At 41.7% G+C, this 22,025-nt stretch overlaps 1 protein-coding gene across 3 annotated transcripts in view; it reads right to left on the reverse strand.

Annotated features, from left to right (window-relative positions):
- pacsin1b (protein kinase C and casein kinase substrate in neurons 1b) overlaps nucleotides 1-22,025 on the reverse strand; it is a 396,461-nt gene that overhangs the window by 330,788 nt on the left and 43,648 nt on the right. For 2 of the 3 annotated variants that reach the window (XM_043716949.1, XM_043716951.1), the window contains exon 3: nucleotides 20,140-20,322. The exons of the other annotated variant lie outside the window; for it this stretch is intronic. The gene's annotated coding sequence lies outside the window, so the exon portion shown is untranslated. The remainder of the gene's footprint in view (nucleotides 1-20,139; nucleotides 20,323-22,025) is intronic. 3 annotated transcript variants of the gene reach the window in all.

The following is a 22,025-nucleotide window of genomic DNA, read 5'->3' on the forward strand; positions in this document are numbered from 1 at the left end:
GTAGATAAAGAGGACATAAAAATCAAGGCCAATGGCTCTGCAATCTCCTCCCTTGCTTCCCAGAGAATCCTAGGATAAATGCCATCAGGCCCAGGGGACTTATCTATTTTCACCCTTTCCAGACTTTCCAACACCTCTTCTCTACATACCTCAACGCCATCCATTCTGCTTAATTGTGACTCAGTATTCACATTGACCACAATGTCCTGTTCCTGAGTGAATATTGACGAAAAGTATTCATTCAGTGTCTCCCCAATATCTTCAGCCTCCACACGTGACTTCCCACTACTATCCTTGACTGGACCTGTTCCTACCCTAGTCATTCTTTTATTCCTGTCATACCTATAGAAAGCCTTAGGGTTTTCCCTAATCCTACCAACTAAGGTCCTTTCATGTCCCCTCCTTGCTGCTTTTGCTCTCTCTTCAGGTCCTTCCTGGCTACCTTATAACTCTCAATCGCCCCAATTGAACCTTCACACCTCATCTTTACATAGGCCGCCCTCTTCCATTTAACAAGGGATTCCAATTCCTTATTAAATCACGGCTCCCTCACATGACCCTTTCCTCCCTGCCTGACAGGTACATACTTATCAAGGACTCCTTGAACAAGCTCCACATGTCAACTGTGCCCATGCCTTGAAGCCTACTTTTCCAAGCCACGCATCCTAGGTCGTACCTCACCGCATCATAATTTCCCTGCCCCCAGCTATAACTCTTGCCCTGCAGTGCATACTTATCCCTCTCCATCACTAGACTTATACATTTAATGGTAAGATCCCAGGGAGCGTTGCTGAACAAAGTGACTTTGGAATGTAGGCTCATAGCTCTTTGAAAGTGGAGTCACAGGTAGATAGGATAGTGAAGAAGGTGCTTTGTATGCTTTCGTTCATTGGTCAGAGTATTGGGTACAGGAGTTGGGAGGTCATGTTGCGAGTGTACAAGACATTGGTTAGGCCACTTTTGGAATGATGCGTGCAATTCTGGTCTCCTTCCTATTGGAAGGATGTTGTGAAACTTGAAAGGATTCAGAAAAGATTTACAAATATGCTGCCAGGGTTGGAGGATTTGAGCTATCGGGAGAGGTTGAATAGACTGGGGCTGTTTTCCCTGGAGCGTCGGCAGCTGAGGCGTGACATTATGAAGGTTTATAAGATCATGAGTGGCATGGATAGGATAAATACACAAAGTCTCTTCCCTGGGGTGGGGGAGTCCAGAACTAGAATACACAGGTTTAAGGTGAGAGCGGAATGATATAAAAGAGACCGAAAGGGCAACTTTTTCACGCAGACGGTGGTGCATATATAGAATGAGCTGCCAGAGAAAGTGGTGGAGGCTAGTACAATTGCAACATTTAACAGGCATCTGGATGGGTATATAAATAGGAAGGGTTTGGAGGGATATCAGCCGGGTGCTGGCAGGTGGGACGAGATTGGGTTGGGTCTCTGGTTGGCATGGACAAGTTGGACCGAAGGGTCTGATTCCGTGCTGTATATCAGTATGACTCTATGACTCCATGGGATGTAAATGATCATGCTCTGGGCATTTGTTGGCCTTTAATCCCATCAATTTCCTCAATGTCATTTCCTTACTGATACTGATTTCCCTCGGTTCCTCCATCTCACTACACACTCTGTTCCCTATCATTTTTGTGATGATATTTGTGTTCTTCTTTATGAAGACAGAACCAAAATATCTACTGAATTGGTGTGCCATCTCTTTGTCCTCATTATAACCTCTCCTGTATCTGATTATAAGGACCTACTGTTATTATTTATTCGAAGGAAGACTGTCAAAACAGTGTTGAGCTCTTTATATGTATAGCTTCTGCCTTTTATGCAGTTCTGTATTTATACACATCTTCTGGAAGTGACCTACAGTCTTTGCACGTTGGATTCTTTTGTCATGGCTTGGCATTGCCTGTGCCTATGAGCCCTCACAGACTTATTTCATCTTTTAATTCTTCTTAATGTGGTTATGAATTCTTACTGTAAATTATTGTAAAGGCATTTTAAATTTGCATCATTTCAATACAGCTTGTAATACGTTCTTCACAAGCTTGCACATTCTTATAATTCTTACATTCATCAGTGTTGTTTTAAATATTGCTGTAAAATTTGCTATGTTCTGTATTACAGCAATGTTAAAATAATTTATTCATCTTCTCGTCTTTTTAAATGTGCATCGGAGTAATACTGTATAAAATCTTCCAATAAAACTTTAAATTCTACTAACTAACTGTTCAATAGTGCTTTAATGCTTTAAAGCTTTGAAATTTTCTTTCGTTAAAATTTGTGTCCTCCTTACTGCCCTTTTTAATGATCAAAATGGCGACTTTAACCTGTTTCAAGATTTTCCAGTATTCTAGAACCAAGATTGAATTTTTCCACTTTCCACTGGACTAAATGTACATTTTCTAATCTTTCACACTCCAGAGCACTTAGAGTCATAGTCACAGAGATGTACAGCATGGAAACTGGCCCTTCAGTCCAAACCCATCCATGCCGACCAGATATCCCAACGCAATCTCGTCCCACTTGCCAGCACCCAGCCCATATCCCTTCAAACCCTTCCTATTCATATACCCATCCAAATGCCTCTTAAATGTTGCAATTGTACCAGCCTCCACCACTTCCTCTGGCAGCTCATTCCATACACGTACCACCCTCTATGTGAAAAAGTTGCCCTTCAGGTCTCTTTTATATCTTTCCCCTCTCACCCTAAACCTATGCCCTCTAGTTCTGGACTCCCCAACCCCAAGTGAAAGACTGTTTATTTACCCTATCCATGCCCCTCATAATTTTATAAACCTCGATAAGATCACCCCTCAGCCGCCGACGCTCCAGGGAAAACAGTCCCAGTCTGTTCAGCCTCTCCCTATAGCTCAGGTCCTCTAACACTGGCAACATCCTTGTAAATCTTTTCTGAACCCTTTCAAGTTTCACAACATTTTACTGATAGGAAAGAGACCAGAATTGCATGCAATATTCCAACAGTGGCCTAACCAATATCCTGTACAGCCGCAACATGACCTCCCAACTCCTGTACTCAATACACTGACCAATAAAGAAAAGCATACCAAACGCCTTCTGCACTAATCTATCTACCTGCAACAACACTTTCAAGGAGCTATGAACCTGCACTCCAAGGTCTCTTTGTTCAGCAACACTCCCTTGGACCTTACCATTAAGTGTATACATCCTGCTAAGATTTGCTTTCCCAGAATGCAGCACCTCATATTTATCTGAATTAAACTCCATCTGCCACTTCTCTGCCCATTGGCCCATCTAGTTCTCCCTGTATTCCATGAGATCTAACCTTGCTAATCAATCTCCCATGGGGAACCTTGTCAAACACCTTACTGAAATCCATATAGATCATATCTACCTCTCTGCCCTCATCAATCCCCTTTGTTACTTCCTCAAAAAACTCAATCAAGTTTGTGAGACATGATTTCCCACGCACAAAGCCATGTTGATTATCCCGAATCAGTCCTTGCCTTTCCAAATACATGTACATCCTGTCCCTCAGGATTCCCTCCAACAACTTGCCCACCACCGATATCAGGCTCACCGGTCTATAGTTCCCTGGCTTGTCCTTACCACTCTTCTTAAACAGTGGCACCACGTGAGTCAATCTCCAGTTGGCACCTCACCTGTGATTATCAATGATACAAATATCTCAGCAAGAGGCCCAGCAATCACTTCGCTAGCTTCCCACAGAGTTCTAGGGTACACCTGATCAGGTCCTGGGTATTTATCCACCTCTATGCATTTCAAGGCATCCAGCATTTCCTCCTCTGTAATTTGGACATTTTGCAAGGTGTCACCATCTATTCCCTACAGTCTATATCTTCCATATCCTTTTCCAAAGTAAATACTCATTTAGTATCTCCCCCATTTTCTGCGGCTCCACACAAAGGCCACCTTGCTGATCTTTGAGGGGCCCGATTTTCCCCCTAGTTACCGTTTTGTCCTTAATGTATTTGTAAAAACCCTTTGGATTCTATTTGTCAAAGCTATCTCATGTCCCCTTTTTGCCCTCCTGATTTCCCTCCTAAGTATACTCCTACTGCCTTTGTACTCTTCGAAGGATTCACTCAATCTATCCTGTCTATACCTTACATATGCTTCCTTCTTTTTCTTAACCAAACCCTCAATTTCTTTAGTCATCCAGCATTCCCTATACCTACCAGCCTTTCTTTTTACCCAAACAGGAATATACTTTCTCTGGATTCTCGGTATCTCATTTCTGAAGGCTTCCCATTTTCCAGCCGTCCCTTTACCCTTTTGAAAATTCTTGCCTGATACCGTCAAAATTGGCCTTTCTCCAGTTTAGAACTTCAACTTTTAGATCGGGTCTATCCTTTTCCATCACTATTTTAAATCTAATAGAATTATGGTCGCTGGCCCCAAAGTGCTCTCCCACTGACACCTCAGTCACCTGCCTTGTCTTATTTCTCAAGAGGAGGTCAAGTTTTGCACTTTCTCTAGTAGGTACATCCACATACTGAATCAGAAAATTGTCTTGTACACACTTAACAAATTCCTCTCCATCTAAACCCTTAAGACTAGGATTGCCATAGTGTATGTTTGGAAAGTTAAAATCCCCTATCATAATCACCCTATTATTCTTACAGATAGCTGAGACCTTCTTATAAATTTGTTTCTCAATTTCCCTCTGACTATTAGGTCGTCTATAATACAATCCCAATAAGGTGATCATCCCTTTCTTATTTCTCAGTTCCACCAATTAACTTCCCTGGATATATTTCCAGAAATATCCTCCCTCAGCACATATGTAATGCTATCCCTTATCAACAATGCCACTCCCCCTCCTCTCTTGCCTCCCTTTCTATCCTTCCTGTAACATTTGTATCCTGGAACATTAAGCTGCCAGTCCTGCCCATCCCTGAGCCATGTTTCTGTAATTGCTATCATATCCCAGTCCCACGTTTCTAACAATGCCCCGAGTTCACCTGCCATCCCTGTTCGGCCCCTTACATTGAAATAAATGCAGTTTAATTTATTAGTCCTACCTTGTCCCTGCCTGCCCTGACTGTTTGACTTGCTTCTGTTCTCAATTGTCTCAGTCTCAGATTGATATTTCCTCACTATCTACCTGCATCCCAGCCTCCACCTTACTAGTTTAACCATCCCTGTTCGGCCCCTTGCATTGAAATAAATGCAGTTTAATTTATTAGTCCTACCTTGTCCCTGCCTGCCCTGACTGTTTGACTTGCTTCTGTTCTCAATTGTATCAGTCTCAGATTGATATTTCCTCACTATCTACCTGCGTCCCAGCCTCCACCTTACTAGTTTAAATCTTCCCGAACAACTCCAGCAAATATCCCTGCCAGTATATTAGCCCCCTTCCAATTTACATGCAATCCATCCTTCTTGTACAGCTCACTTCAACCCCAAAAGAGATTCCAACGATCCAAAAATGTGAAACCTTCTTCCATACACCAGCTCCTCAGCCATGCATTCATCTGCTGTATCCGTCTATTCCTGCCCTCACTAGCTCATAGCACCGGGAGTAATCCAGATATTACTACTCTCGAGGACCTCCTTTTTAAATTCCTGCTTAACCCTCTGTAACCTCCCTTCAGAATCTCAACCTTTCCCCTTCCTATGTCATTGGTTCCAATGTGGACAATTACCTCTTACTGGCCCTTCTCCCCCGTGAGAACATTATGCACCCTCTCTGAGACATCCTTGATCCTGGCACCAGGGAAGCAACACACCATTCTGCTTTTTCGCTGCTGACCACAGAAACGTCTGTCTATACCTTGGACTAGAGAATCCCCTGACAAAAATTGATCTCTTGGAACTCGACCTTCCCCTTATTGCATTAGAGCCAGTCTCAATAGCAGAAACCTGGCTATTTGTGCTACGTTCCCCTCAGAATCCATCCCCCCCTCCATTTTCCAAAACAACATACTTGTTTGAAATGGGTATAGCCACAAAAGACTCCTGCACTAGCTACCTACCTCTCTTACCTTTCCTGGAGTTAACCCATCTATGTGACTGTATCTGAGACTTTCCCCCATTCCTATAACTGCCATCTATCACACACTGTTGTTGTTGCAAATTCCTCATTGCTTCTAACTGTCTCTCCAACTGATCCATTCATCCTGGTAAGATTCGCAACCAACAGTATTTGTGGCAGATATGATCCACTGTAATCCTTAAACTCTCTTTAAACTTCCACATCTGACAAGAAGCACATTTCACTCTACTAAAGGCCATTTTTGCTTCTTCACAATCTACAGACCCAGAAAATAACACCATCTTATTTCTCTACAAACACTGCTCCAGGTTAAATTAATAGTTATGACTTATATTTTAAGTTTAATCAAGAGACATATCTCCAAAAACATATTATCAAGAAAGAACCCATCCTACTCACTACTGTAGCCTTTCTGTAGGTCACATTAAAACAACAATACACTTATCTGTTTCTGTGCTGTGAACTTCACCCAACAGTTCCTCCAAGATCAATTGTGAATTGTTACTTTTCCCAGATGCACTCCAATGTCCAGCAATCCATGAATTCAAACAGCAAAGGCAGCATCAGTTTCTTTGTTTTTATCTCTCCTGCACTGACCTCACCATGTGCTTCCTTTGTCTGTTCTTCTCCCTTTTAAAACCGCTGTTGTTTTGACTTTTTTTTCCAAAGTTCCAAAACAATGCAACAACATATAAAACAGTAATTGCTGCTCCTGGAACTTGAGGAAATCACCTCCAGCACCTAAAATACCTCAAAAAAGGAGCAGCTGTTACAGCCAGAAATTTTTCCCATCCTCCATCTTGGATTACCCAGAATCCTTTTCCTTCTGCATAACTTTCTAAATAAACTTCTGGGTATGGCCTTTATAAATTTTCCTACTGAAATCACAGCTTAATTACGGAGTCCCAGTCCAATTAATTCTTATACTTTTAATTTTTCTTCTTTTGCTTGACCTTTTGCCAAAAAAATCACTAAATTTGCTCTTCTCCATCTGAAATAAATTCCACAGTCCCCTATGAATTATTTTTCTGGTCACTTCACTGCTCCTCGCAGCTGTGCAATTGGAGCCCATTCGTAATGGTGGCATTGTTCATTTTTGTGAGGTGAGCATTTTTTTTCACTCCCTTGTCTTCCCTTTCAGGGTTTTGTGCCATTTTCATATAGTTGTTTTATTCCCTTTTCATCAGCATTGTTTCCATGCTCCATAGACAGCTTCCTTCATTATAGCTTCTGTCTATTTGTCAGTGTGGTTAGCTTTATCTCTTGCCCTAGGTCACACTGTTGTCCCTGCACTTTTGGATTTTCCCAAGGTTACAGTTAATTATTAGTGAGTTTTCATGTTTCAACTGCTGACTATCTGTGACTTTTTTTAAAAAGGTATTGCTCTTAAGCTGGTGAACTAACTTTTCTTCTGAACAATTTTTCTCCTTTCTTCAGCATAAAATGGATTATGTTTGCCCACTGATGATCACCATGTCATATGGTTTTGTAAAATAGAATTCTAAGCCTAACAGCTGCTCATTATGTTGTATTTTCAGGTACCACCACCGCCATCATGTGGCATTTCTATCTGGCTAGTTCCCCAACTCCAATCGTCCTTTCTCTATGCTGAGTCTGGGGCTTGACTAATTTTCAGTAGTAGAGGACAGACCACTGGTGTGTTTAAACAGAAGAGTCACTTGTCTTATACAACAAGATAGCAATGATAGCAACATTTACTATATGCAATAATTACCAATGTCTCTCAGGAGCTGTATATGATGCATCTGTTCCCTTTAGGTACTTATGCAGAGCAAAACAGTTTAAACGACTGGGAGACATCAGGAGATGCTGTGCAGCTCAGTGTAACACAAAGGTAGTTTTGCTGAAATTAAAAACTGTTCACGGTTCACTTCCACATTATTTAAATCCCTGCGAGCCTACTTCCCGAATAATACAATATCCTTGTAATTGGCTGAACAGGTAACATGCATCAACCAAATTAACCAACAATAAAATATTTAAAGGATTAATATTGAGTAACTGTTAGATTTTCTGTCATAAATTCATTTAATTATACGTCTTGGTACAGCTTCAGAGTTATAATGAAAATAAATTGATACTTTTGTATTAATATCAGTGGGAAACACCTGACAGGAGGTATTTTTTTCCTGTTATTTTGGAACAATTCACTCTAATCTGAAATTTTAAGCACAATCAGCACAATCTCCTTCCATCATTATAGACCAGCTCTCTGTTGTTTTATACTATCAGGACTTCACAACTGACCTTCTGTCTACATCTTGGATACCCCTACAAGCGTGTTTTACCTCCTGTCTTTAGATAATGACCTGCCCTGCATAGTCCAGCATCCTCCCTTGGTTTCCTCAAGCAATCCTAGGTCTGCCATAACTGGGTCAGCCCTGTTCCAATCCGCTTGCACTACCATCATCAAATTTTAACATATCAATGCCTCTTCTTACATGGTCCAACAAAGCTCCTCATGAAAGATAAGCAGCACCTACTCAGTTCAAATTCACCAGGAAGACTTCTTCAACTGCTGCACACCACCATCACCCAGTTGTCTACCTGAAGGCACATCTTTCTCATACGCTGGCAAAATAGTGTTTCAGTGAGCATGCAAAGAGATGCTGCTGCATTAAAAATGGGTTTTCTGTGGCTTGCTGTTAGGAAGCTTGTTCCTTTTTCAAACCAACACCAGCTTAATTCTCTACTTGCATTATCCCACACAATGAAATGCACCAATCTAAGTAATTTCCCGCTGCCTGCTACAGCACAAGATTCTGGCCTAGTTTATAGAACATAGAACATAGAACATAGAAGAATACAGCGCAGTACAGGCCCTTTGGCCCTCGATGTTGCGCCGATCCAAGCCCACCTAACCTATACTAACCCACTATCCTCCCTAATCATCTTGTACACCTCAATCAAGTCACCCCTAGACCTTCTTTTCTCTAGTGAAAACAGCCCCAAGTGCCTCAGTCTTTCCTCATACGATTTTCCTTCCATACCAGGCAACATCCTGGTAAACCTCCTCTGCACCCGTTCCAGTGCCTCCACATCCTTCCTATAGTATGGCGACCAAAACTGCACACAATATTCCAGATGCGGCCGCACCAGAGTCTTATACAACTGCATCATGACCTCAGGACTCCGGAACTCAATTCCTCTACCAATAAAAGCCAGTACGCCATATGCCTTCCTCACCGCACTATTTCTTCTAGCATTCCCTGATCTGGATGAGTGAAAGCATAAACTCAGTTTAGTCATCCATCGATGATAATGCTCAGTAGCTCTTTAGCTTCATTAAATTCAAATACCCTCCTTTCATTGTACCTTTCCCACCCAAATAGCTCAGAGAGATTACGAATGTGGAGAATTGAGTAACCCACATGCTGCATCATGCTGAATTAGTCTAAAAAGTTCAATTTTTCACATCATTTCAATGTATTGTGCATGACTGGTGCAGTTACAAGGTTGACTCATTATAATAATTCCATTAAATGTTCCTGTATTTCTTTCAACACAAAACTGCAGGATTTAGTTCATATAATCAAGTTGTTACTACTATCTCAGTATCATTAAAATGTAGAGCACATTCAGAGGCACAGTTCAAAGCAAGTGTCATTTAAATTAATCTCATGCCAAACAAGAAGCCTGTATAATCTGAAATTGGATTTTCAGAAAAAAAACATATTTTAGATAATTACCTTCATGTGAAGAAGATTTTGCTTTGCCTCTGGTGAAAACATTAAACAGCCAGTACAAGCTGATGGGAAGTCTATCCAATCCCTACTTCACACGTCCTATCCATTTCCACAGTAAAAATGTTAGTACAATGCTACCAGTCAACATCAGTCAGGATATCACTTCACCCATTCACAAAAATTACAAAGAGCTGCATTGTATTAAAAAAATCAGTCAGTTACTTAAACACCTCGCTGTTACACCAAATTACAAACTACCTGTAAATTAAATAATAGTCATCAGTATTGATTTAGCACTTTGATTGGCCAAAACTTTTCAGCCAGAACATGTATTGTAATTCAGATGGACATCCCATCAATTGCTTTAAAATCATAAGACTATAATACTTCAAGATAGCTTTTGAGGCAGGATTTAAAGAGGAACTGCATTTTCACCTTCATTCAACAGACACAATTAATGGAATTTTGGATGTAACTACAATACTTGTAGTGGTAGATGTAAATACAATAACTACAGGACAAGGTTGTAATTCTGTACTGTGCCAGATTGTGACTATAATTGCAGGACCACATGATTGAGAAAGAAAACATTCTGGGTTTTTCAACTTTCTAAAATATAAAATTCTTCCCCATAGCTTTGGCATGCTAGACAATAGGAATGCAATTTGAATGTCCTTTTATCCTGGATTGTTAAAAAGGCTGTGATGAGAAACGTGTTCTCTGTGATCTAGTTGCAAGAGCTTTTACAAGGATATAAGAAGGACAGCAGCTAAACTGAATGTTGGTCCATGACAGACAGAGAAAGGATGTCTTGCTCCCAGATTAACTCACCACTTCACTGGATATCTGCTGAAAATAGCACCCTTTCACCTGCACCATCTTTAAAAGTCTATGTATACTTGGACAAACACTGTCAGTCATTTTGGTCAGCCATAGTAAACAGAGGGTAATTGCCTTCCCTCCACCCCTATCACTTTTTTCAGCAGGGACATGCAGGATATTCTGCAAGGGTTGTGGGACATGGAACTTCCCTTCCGTAGAACAACTGTAGAAGCCAAGACACCAGGTAACAAAGCCTGGTCCAAGTTTGCCATTTGGGTCAGTGTGCACTCAGCCATCTGCAGGAATGCCCTGCACTATAAAAAGATCAATATCCTTCTCTGCCATCATCTCCTGTTCAATACCTCACATGCACTCTACCTCTGCTACTTTACCCACCTCCCACCAAGGCCCAAGCTCTACTACTCTCACTATTAATAGCAATATCTTCTTTTACTCACTCTTACCCAGCCCAACTCCTGAAACCATTAACCCTGCAAGTCATCTACATTGCTTACTCACACGTTCAGGATTCATCCTCACCTGCATCAAAAGTAAATGCTTTGCCACCCTCTTTCACTTTCCTTAATATTTGCCTCTTTCTCATTCCGGGAGAAAAGCAGCTCCAATAGGACAGAAAAAGTCAAGACAGGTGATGGGCCTTGTGAGGAGGGCAGCCTAACTGACTGGATAAAGTGGCTAACTGACCATATCCTACACCTTGTCTAGTAGCGGTAGCTCCCCTTGGTGTACTGTGCCAGGCACCTCTGAGCTAAGGCAATCACTCTTGACTTGAGTGCTGACAACTATGACAGGCTTCTTGCCTGGCTGGATTCACTTAAATGGCAAGGCAAGACTGAAGTATTATGAGCGTGCTAGCTATACTGAGGGTGCAAAGTGCACTAAGTCAATGCAATGCAGGAATGCTTCGAGTATGCTCAAAGCGAATGAGTGCTATGACAGTGAGCGAAGAATCTGGAGATATAGCCTGGTCCAGTCCATGAGCTGGGTGCATGTCCCTGAGCACAGTGTCCTTTCAGCTGCATGACAATGACAGTTGACAGTACAGCCTGAAGTGTAGCATTGAAGCATATTGTAAGAGGATCAAGAGATGTGTCATGAGGGTTCTTAAATGCTAGCACATGTTGGATGCAAAAGTCTGTGGATGTGGGATGCACATGCAGCATGCCCCAAGATGTTGTTGCCTGGTGTCCAACAAGGAGGCCCTTTGGAGCTAGCAGACAGCTGAAGTCATCATGTTTCCACTCTGACTTCCATGTCAAGGTTTCTCAATGTCCAGCTTGTTTGGTAGGTTTGGTAAGATAAGAAGCTGAATCTTAACTTGATGGGATGTGGCAGTAAAAGGTTTTTTTTTTAGATTAGATTACTTACAATGTGGAAACAGGCCCTTCGGCCCAACAAGTCCACACCGCCCCGCCGAAGCGCAACCCACTCATACCCCTACCCCTACATTTACATTTACCCCTTACCTAACACTACGGGCAATTTAGCATGGCCAATTCACCTGACCTGCACATCTTTGGACTGTGGGAGGAAACCGGAGCACCCGGAGGAAACCCACACAGACACGGGGAGAACGTGCAAACTCCACACAGTCAGTCGCCTGAGGCGGGTATTGAACCCGGGTCTCTGGCGCTGTGAGGCAGCAGTGCTAACCACTGTGCCACCGTGCCGCCCACGGTGGCACACAGGTATTTGACAGCAAGAAGTAAGAAGGCAAATGGTACAAGGGAATGGAAGAACAAATACATGGAAGTCTTACGACAATTGTATAGGGCTTTGCTGAGATCACATCTGGAGTACTGCATCGTTTTTATTTCTGGATCTAAAGAAGTTCATATTTACTTTGAAGGCAGTTACAATGAAGTTTCTCTGAATTGAAATCAGGTTTGAGAAGGTTGACCTTTGTTGTGAGGCTTAGTAAAGTGACTTTTTATTTTGTGGAGGTAGAAGAATAGTTGATCATATTGAAACACTCCAGATTTTACATTAGATTCCCTACAATGTGGAAACAGGCCCTCTGGCCCAACCAGTCCACACCGACCCTCTGAAGAGTAACCCACCCTGACCCATTTCCTCTGACTATTGCACCTAACACTATGGGCAATTTAACATGGCCAATTCACCTGACTTGCACATCTTTGGATTGTGGGAGGAAACCGGAACACCCAGAGGAAACCCAAGCAGACATGGGGAGAACGTGCAAACTCCACACAGACAGTCGCCCGAGGCTAGAATCGAACCTGGGACCCTGGCACTGTGAGGCAGCAGTGCTAACCACTGAGCCATCATGCCACCCTTGAAGAAGCTCGTCAGGATGGACACAGAGATTGTTTCTTTGGCTGAGAAATCTAAAATACTAGGACACAGCCTCAGGTGGGTGATGGATCTTTTAAGACTGAAATGAGGAGAAATTTCTCTCTTCAAGATTGAGAATGGACAGGTTCTTGATCTCCCAGAAAATCAAATTATTTGGAGGGCGGTCTGCATAGTAGATTTGAGAAAGAAGATCCACTACCATTCTCCTAAAAGGCTGAGCAGGCTTGAGGACTGATATAGTCTACTCCTGCTCCTATTTCTTATGTTTATTTATGCTGAGATTATGAATGACACATTCACTGACTCAGAAAATATTTCCCAATTTTCTTGGTTTCTTTCATGGTTGAGGAAGTGAAAAGTAAGCTCCAATCTAGCACTCAGCCATCTGGACCAGAAGCCATCAGTTTGTAGTTTGTGACAAATGATAGGAAGTTTTGGTGTCAGCAAAATATTAAAATGTATCTGAAAATAAAACACTGCAATTTCAAAGATTATATGTTATATTTAACTTTTTCAGGAACTTTTACATAAACGTGGCTGCGGGTGGCATTCAAAAACTGAGTTAATCTTAAAATCTTCTCTCACATGAGCAACTTAAAATGGGGAAGAAAACCTGAAATTGATTACTTCTGACATCCTCCAAATAATTACCATACAGGTGCTTTGTTTCAGGAATTAATAATTAAGCAAATAAGCAGAATTAAGCAATAGCCTGGCTAAAGTTGGTGGGCAGAATTTACTTGTGGGCTATGGTGAGATTTATGACAGAATCAGACAAGAACTCCAGTAAGGCCTATCTCAATGTCAGGAACATCTTATTTCATCTTTTACTCTTTTGCTGGCTGGTGAGGCAAATTTCTGGATAGTCAGTGGCGAATTGTAAACTAAGGGAAGTAACATCTGGGCCATGAATTGAACAAAGATGAATTTTGTCTTAATTTCTTTTAATGTATGATTTCTGTTATTAATATAGTCACTGGAGTATAGCACCTTAAACACTTTTCCTTATAGATTAGATTAGATTCCCTAAAGTGTGGAAACAGGCCCTTCGGCCCAAGAAGTCCCTCCAAAGAGTAACCCAACCAGACCCATTCCCTCTGACTAATGCACCTAACACTATGGGCAATTTAGCATGACCAATTCACCTGACCCGCACATCTTTGGACTGTGGGAGGAAACCCACACAGACCCAGGGAGAATGTGCAAACTCCACACAGACAGTCACCCAAGGCTGGAATCGAACCTGGGACCCTGGTGCTGTGAGGCAGCAGTGCTAACCACTGAGCCACCATGCCACCCATAAAAATACTGGTGCCAATAAATTATTATTCTCTTCTATTCTAGCTCACCATATTAATATTAAGCTGACCAAATGCACCAAATAAGCTAGATGTCGAAAATTTGGATAGCAGGTCCGGTGACTTCAGCTCACCACTGGCTGCTAAGAGCCTCTTTGTTGATAAACACCAAATAGCATCTCAGGATGTAATCCAAGGGCTCCATTCACATGCACCCCATCTTTACAGACATTGGCACGGGACACTTTCCAACCCCTCACAATCATCATAGCACCTCTCTGATCAACTTGCAGGTTGCTTAGGAGAAACATAGACTTGCATTGCAGGGTGCACTGATAACATGAAAAGCTGCAGCAGGGACACTTTGCATGCAGAGATAGGTACCCAGCTCATGGATTGGACCAGGTCACATCTTAGGTGTGCATTTGTTCTCTTAATGCCTATCTGCATGCTTGCAGCATCCATGTCATGCCTGTTAGCACAATAATATTTCAGCCAGAGCCAAATGCTGTCAGTACTGCTGTATTGATGAGCTCTTTTGTGCAGACACACAGACAGGCTACTTGTCAGTAGAAACTTGCCTGGAGGAACATCATGTTATATATCACACTGAGACAGAAATATAACACCTGCAACATATACAGGTTGCCTGTGCAGCAGGCAGCAAACACACTGTACGTATATTTAACCAAATGGCTGCATTGAAAACTGAGTGGGGGCTAGTCCACAGTCTGGTCAAGTGGGTGACTGCTTTTGGTCAAGGGTCTTGGTATTGTCTGTCAGAGGCACAATTGGCACACAGGCCAGGAGCTTGATCATGGTCAGTCCTCAACATGAGCCACTCATGGTTAGGAAATCTGTTCCAGAATTGGCAGTGCTGTAGAGTCAGCTCTAGCAGTCAGAGGTCTTCCATTGGGGGGCTACAAAGGCAATAGCCAGGTTGTAGCCAATTATGTCTAAGAGCCACTTGTACAAATTGGTCATCGCTCCGAGGCAAATTTAATCTTGACTGTCCATTCATCAACCGTTAAGAAGGGTGAAAGGGGGTCTCTAGGGGCAGGGAGTTGAAACACTATCAAAAGGGGTGGGGAAGTTGTAGATGGTAAACACTCTGCTACACCGCATTGGTGGAAGATGAGTTAGATGATTGTGGATGTGATGAGTCAAAACATGTGGTGCTGCAAACGCACAGCCGGTCAGGCAGCAACCAAGGAGCAGGAGAGTTGACGTTTTGAGCATAAGCTCTTCAGCAGGAATCCTCATGATTGTGGATATGATGCCAGTCATGCAGGCTACCTTGTCCTGAATGGTGTCAAGCTTCTTGAATATTATTGGAGGGGCATCCATCCAGGCAAGTCGGGAATATTCCATCACACTCTTGATTTGTGCCTTGTAGATGGAGGACAAGGTTTGGGGAATCAGGAGGGGCAGGATTCCTAGACTCTGACCTGCTGTTGTAGCCACTGTATTTATATGGCAAGTCCTATTCAGTTTCTGGGTCAATAGTAACCCTCAGAATGTTGATAGTGGAGGAATTCAGTGATGGTCACACAACTGAATGTCGAGGAGTGAGAGTTATATTTTCTTCTGTATTTACCCAGATGATATTTATCCAGCATTTATGTGGTGCTAATGTTACTTGCCACTTTTCAGCCCAAACCTGGATATTGGCCAGGTGTTGTTGCATGTGTTGGTATACAAGGAAGTTATTACAGCTTTCACATTAGAGTTTCTATTCTGTATTAAAGCCCACCAGTGAACAGTACCAGCATTATTGTAGAGAAAGTGCTCTTTTACCAGATGATCCTTTCATGCTATCTCCCCATTCCTTCCAAAAATGCTGACTTACTGCTATATTACAGCTGATTCCTGATTTTCAAATGTCCTACTTAAGAATGATTGTACTTACAAACGCGATCCCATATAAGGGTGTAATTTTAAAGACCTAACATATGGACATTTCCTGTACTTGTGAATGGCTACTTTTAATTGTTATGCATTCTGTTCTGATTTGTGGACAAATTGACTTGCGAATGTACTCTGTTTCCAACTCAGGACTGCCTGTATTGAACGAGGGACAACTATTCTCTGGTGTCTCACCCAGTTGTTATTCCTCCTTTGTGGGGCTTGATAGTGAATTGTCAGCAGATTATTCAATTGCAGAGAGCATTACATCTGAATTGAACTTTATTCTTACCTTATATCAAAACTCACATAGGCCTGAAAATTTTCTCCTGGATCAGGAATGTAGTTAGGATATTTTTTGCTCTGCAAATCTGTCCTGCGAAGAAATTTCTTGGAAGTTGGAATTTTAGTCACAAGGTGGCCAAGTTTTCAAGGAGTCAGACTTCAGAACCATGAATAAGATTGGAGGCTTCTGGGTGTGGAAATGGTAAAGGCAGAAAACCTGCCTGATATAGGTTGGTACTATATTGAAATTTGAAAAACAATGAAACATAAAACAGCCCTCCAGCTCTAATCCTTCACTCTTTCAAGATTTGCCATGCCCCCTCTATGCCAACCCATGCAAGCATCCAGTCTCATAACCTCTCATAACCTATATAAATCTGTTCACCTCCATATCTTCTTATACTCTATGCCAACTTACACATCTCCACCCACCCCTTGTCCTTGCAAAGCCCCTCTGCCAACTTAGTGCCAATTCATGCCAATCCACACCGCTATCTACCATTTGTTCTTATACCTATCACACCAACTCAGCTGGTATCCATCATGGGAAGACCTGAGTCAATGCTGAGATGAAATAATAGCTCTTGGTATCTATAGCAGACTGCTTTTGAAAGGAAAAACTCTTATTCATAAAAAGAATCTACTCACTACATTTACATTCCTTCAATTACATTAAATCAAACAAGAACAAACATTTAATGCAAGTTCATAATTCTTTATCAAAACAAGGACTGGAATTCATGGTCCCACTTAAAAGCAAGATACTATAACCACTTGGACCTGTCAATCAAACTGTGAAATGGCAGGCAGACTACTCTGATAATGGAAGGTTGGTTTTATTCATTTATGGGATGTCAGTGTTACTGGGTTGGCCAGAATTCACAGTTCTATCCCTTATTGTTAAGGATCAGCCACATTCCTATGCATCTAGAATCAGCTGTACGTAAGGATGATAGATTTTCTTCCCAACAGAACATCAGTGAAACAGATGGATTTTAAATGACAATTGACAATAATTGCTTGGTCACTTCGGATAGCTATTTTGTCCAGATTTCTATGATGGGATATGAAACCATATCAATCTGGGCTTCTCGATTACTAATCCAGTGACATGAGCATTACAGCACTTCAGTCATACAGCACTAATCCAGCCCATAATGAGAGAGATTGAAATTTAAACAAATTGTTGGATTTATTTTTCAAAATGTAAAGGACAAGAATCTTAATGCATTGACAGCTTGATAGTTCCTTTGCACAACTGGCTTAGGTAGTTCCTTTTGACGGTTATTTAGACACTTTTGAAAATACAAATGGGCATGATAGTTAGTGGATTTATGCATGTTTTAAGCATATTCTTGCCTATTTTAAAAAATCTTAAAGGACACCTTATTGCACCGATAGGCACTGACCTAAGCCAAACGACACCTAGCCTCCCAAAAAAATTAGCCTGCAACTACATCCAGAAGGCACTTCGTCTTTTCAAAAAATGGTTCCCCATCTCCAAAGAGCTCTACAAAGCTCAGGGGCAGTCTAAGCCCTATGTGACTTTGTTTTGCTTATTCAGCCTCCTGCCATCTTGACACTGTATCCACAATGAAGGGCTGAGTCCAAGACATGGGCAGCCAACCCAAGTGGCTTTTAACCTGTCAAGCAAAATTTGGATGTTGGCAATAATCAGGGGTAATGAAGAAGAAATGTAGGGAAAATTTGAGGTGATGTGTACATAATCCCAAGATTTAAAGCACTCCTAACCTCATTTTGGTACTATAATCAGGTTTCCATGAGCGAATTTTGAGAAGATTTGTAGCTCAGCTTGAGGTGCTGATGTAGGTTTGCTTGCTGAGCTGGAAGGTTCGTCTTCAGACGTTTTGTCACCATACTAGGTAACATCTTCAGTGAGCCTCCGGATGAAGCCTGTGATGACGTCAGGGGGTGGTAAATGGGATCCAAGTCGATGTGTTTGTTGATAGAGTTCTGGTTGGAATGCCATGCTTCTAGGAATTCTCGTGCCTTGCAAAATACCAGGCAAGAACTGTAACAAACACTACATTGGACATACAGGCAGAAAACTAGCCACTAGGATACGTGAACATCAACTAGCCACAAAAGACATGACCCACTCTCACTAGTATCCTTTCATATGGATGAGGAAGGACACCACTTCGACTGGGACAACACATCCATCCTCAGACAAGCCAAATAGAGACACACATGAGAATTCCTAGAAGCATGGCATTCCAACCAGAACTCTATAAACAAACACATTGACTTGGATCCCATTTACCATCCCTGAGAAAAAGACAAGGAAATGTCATCACCATAGGAAATGATGTCGCCATAGGAAATGGCATCACCAACCCAAGGAAACGCAAACATATAAATAGAAAGCGGGCTACACCACCAGTGCTTAATTCGGAGGCTCACTGAAGATGTTACCTAATATGGTGACAAAATGTCTGAAAACTAACCTTCCAGCTCAGTGAGCAAACCAACAGCCAGATCAGGTTTCTATTTACAAATAAATGTTCCAAATTTGGCTGTGTATGAAGGAAGAGGAAACAGGGTGAAGGAAGTAGACAACCTTTGCAAAAGGCATGGGTACATGTATGTGGCAAAAGTGTCAAGCGAAAGAGATGCATTTTGTTTTTAGCAGCAGAGGAGGTTAAATTCTTGCACTGAGCCCTGGTGACACTGCCTTGAATTCATGTCTGCAATTAATATGCCATAGAGTCACAGAGTCATAGAGACATAGAGATATACAACATGGAAACAGACCCTTCAGTCCAACTCATTCCTGCTGCCCAGATATCCTGAATAAATCTAGTCCCAATTGCCAGCATTTGGCCCATATCCCTCTAAACCCTTCCTATTCATATACCCATCCAGATGCCTTTTATATGTTGTAATTGTACAAGCCACTATCACTTCCTCTGGCAGCTCATTCCATACATGCACCACCCTCTGCGTGAAAAAGTTGCCATTTAGGTTCCTTTTAAATCTTTGGGTCAATTTTTTCATGCAGAGAGTAATGCATGTATGGAATGTGAGTTAATGAATAATATCCTGATATTTATATGCAACACCTTATCACATTCTAGAAACAGACCTTAACCTCATTAAATTCTCCTCCCTCACCCATTCCAGCCCCCCCTCCATACCTCAGTTTTCTATTTTCTCTAGGTTTCATGTTACCTTGATATCACATTACCTGAATAATGATTAAACAATCAGATTCTCACATTGTAGATGGGTTACTGAGAATATACACTTTAATAGAAGGTGCAGTGGATTCATATTCAATCAACTTGCCTCTCAATTACATATCTCTCATCCTTCCTGCACACCTATCCATTTTCAATTTCTCTCAGCGAGTTTGTTTTATGGGGCACAGTGAAGATAGTATCAGCGTTCAACTGAACTGCATGTTGCAAAAACATGAGATAAGTAATCACAGTCCTAGTGCAGAAGATTAAAACTAAATGAAGAATTTTAATACCAATTTTCCCTCACAACTTCAGAAATAACACTCTTGGAATTATGCATTCCCATCACATTGCAAAGCATGTTCCTTTGACATGAAACATTAATGTATTATCAATGTGATCAAGAAAACACCATGTTGTAATATTACTCTATCAAGTGAATTCCATTTTTATCTTTGGAACCGTTAACCAAAATTGGTTTGGCTGTGTAAGATCCTGTGTTGCAAGCAGTATATCTTTAAAGTTAATGAACAAACTATGCTTGCACCACACTCAACACAGAAAATTACTTACTGGAAAATATCAAGGGCTGCTCAGCATCATCACATAAATGGCCGCTCAAGTATATCCTTTTAGCACAGATGTCAAATACAGCAGCTACCTTTTCTGCATGGCTTCTGTGTTGCACTTTCTGGTTTTGTTGCTAATTCCCCAGAGGAAACATATCATCATTCCCAGCAGGATGTAACACAGCACCTGTTAAACCGCATAGAGAAGGGGTCAACTTACAGCCAGTCAAAACCATGAAAAATTCACACTGTTTCTCAGGCAATCCCTTGACTGATTCTATTACATCCATTTATTTCTGAACATGGATAAATGATTAAAATCTCATGGGGTTAGCCAGTGTAGTTGTATACAAGGAGTCATCAAGGCTATCACTGAATGTTAGTTCCAACAAATCATCCCAAAGGCTCAAGATGTAATTAGTTGTTAAATTATGAAATGTGTGCTGTAAAATTATTTCAGTCCCGTACTCAGATCGTTAATGTATAGTTGTTATAACATTTATTGTTTCATGGAATGTGCGATCACTGACAAGGCTTGCAAGGCCATTTCAGGAGACAGTTAAGAGTTGATCACATTAGTGTGGGTGTGAAGCCACACGTAGGACAGGTCAGGTAAAGAAGGCAGATCTTTTTCCTTTTAAGGCATAGTGAACCAGAAGGGTGCTTAACTACAATCAATTATAGTCTTGTTGCCAACATTATTGGACTAGCTTTCAATTCCAAATATACAAATTCACTGAATTTAAAGTCTTCCAGTTGTTGCCATGGCATGATTTAACCCACAGCAGTAGCTGAATCTCTGGATTGCTAATCCCTATGCTACCACAACCTCATCATCTCCCTTCTAAAAAGAGATAAAGTCATAGAGTCATAGAAATGTACAGCACAAAAACAGACCCTTTGGTCCAACCTGTCCATGCTGACCACCTATCCTAAGCCATTCTATAGGGCCCCTCAAAGATCAGCAAGGCAACTTTTGTGTGGAGCCGCAGGAGATAGGGCAGATACTAAACGAGTATTTTGCATCAGTATTTACAGTGGAAAAGGACATGGAAGATATAGAATGTAGGGAAATAGATGGTGACATCTTGAAAAATGTCCATATTACAGAGAAGGAAGTGCTGGATGTCTTGAAATGCATAAAAGTGGATAAATACCTAGGACCTGATCAGGTGTACCCTAGAATTCTGTGGGAAGCTAGGGAAGTGTTTGCTGGGCCTCTTACTGAGATATTTGTATCATCAATAGTCACAAGTGAGGTGCTGGAAGACTGGAGGTTGGCTAGAGTGGTGCCACTGTTTAAGAAAGGTGGTAAGGACAAGCCAGGGAACTATAAACCAGTTAGACTGACGTCGGTGGTGGTATGAGGTGCTGCATTTTGGGAAAGCAAATCTTAGCAGGACTTATACACTGCTTAAAAATGTGTTGCTGGAAAAGCGCAGCAGGTCAGGCAGCATCAAAGGAACAGGAGAATCGACGTTTCGGGCATAAGGTCATAGGGAGTATTGCTGAACAAAGAGACCTTGGAGTGCAGGTTCATAGCTCCTTGGAAGTGGAATCACAGGTAGATAGGATAGGGAAGAAGGTGTTTGGTATGCTTTCCTTTATTGGTCAGATTATTGAGTACAGGAGTTGGGAGATCATGTTGCGGCTGTACAGGACAGTGGTTAGGCCACCGTTGGAATATTGCATGCAATTCTGGTCTCTTTCCTATCGGAAAGATGTTGTGAAATTTGAAAGAGTTCAGAAAAAATTTCCAAGGATGTTGCCAGGGTTGGACGATTTGAGCTGTAGGGAGAGGTTGAATAGGCTGGGGCTGTTTGCCCTGGAGTGTCCGGAGTCGAAGGTGACCTTATAGAGGTTTATAAAATCATGAGGGGCATGGATAGA

This window comes from Chiloscyllium plagiosum, chromosome 26 (genome assembly GCF_004010195.1).
Source record: "Chiloscyllium plagiosum isolate BGI_BamShark_2017 chromosome 26, ASM401019v2, whole genome shotgun sequence".
NCBI classification, from domain to species: domain Eukaryota; kingdom Metazoa; phylum Chordata; class Chondrichthyes; order Orectolobiformes; family Hemiscylliidae; genus Chiloscyllium; species Chiloscyllium plagiosum.